We start from the raw sequence: 727 nt of genomic DNA, 5'->3' as shown, positions 1-727 counted from the left end.
ATGATGTCAAGATATCTTGGTGTCATAGGACATCATATGCTCACTTTCGTAAAGCGTCAAATATACACTTTGTGTGAGTGTATGTATAAAGTCACTTACATAAACATATGCACACGTTACATCTATAACTATCTATTTATCTATACATGTATGTATATATGCATACAACGGTACATACATAAATGCAAAAACACAATGGAAGACAACAAGTCTGTTCGTGTGTATAAATAAATATCTTTTATGCTCCTCCTCTTTATATTTTGCTTTTACTAGTAAGGTTACTTCGATAAAAGACCATCTCAACTGTGGTAAGACATACTTAAAGATTATGGAAGCAGCAGGTTCTGAAGGTGAACGACCCTATGGAAGCTAATACGAACAATATTCTGAAAAAAGTAATTCGTTGGACAAGAGATTCTTCTCGCATGTTATGGATAATTCTTCGACTTACACCCAGCAATACCATTATCGATAACTGTGATTCTGAATAATCGATATTGCGATATATTATAGTTTATTGGGATCCTATAACTTGAGAAGAGATGATGGAGCTACGACATCTCCATAAAATTACGGTTTGTCAGCCATGCAGCTGTGGAACTGGTCAGAGTTATCAGGAAGAATGGAGAATTTCAAAATATATGGACTATATGGTCTCAGCCAAAATATGTCTGTGTATGTGTGTGTGAGTGAATGTGTGTATATATATATATATATATATATATAT

The sequence above is a fragment of the Octopus bimaculoides genome, chromosome 4 (assembly GCF_001194135.2).
Source record: "Octopus bimaculoides isolate UCB-OBI-ISO-001 chromosome 4, ASM119413v2, whole genome shotgun sequence".
Classification (NCBI taxonomy): Eukaryota; Metazoa; Mollusca; class Cephalopoda; order Octopoda; family Octopodidae; genus Octopus; species Octopus bimaculoides.
This window is presented reverse-complemented; position numbering follows the sequence as displayed.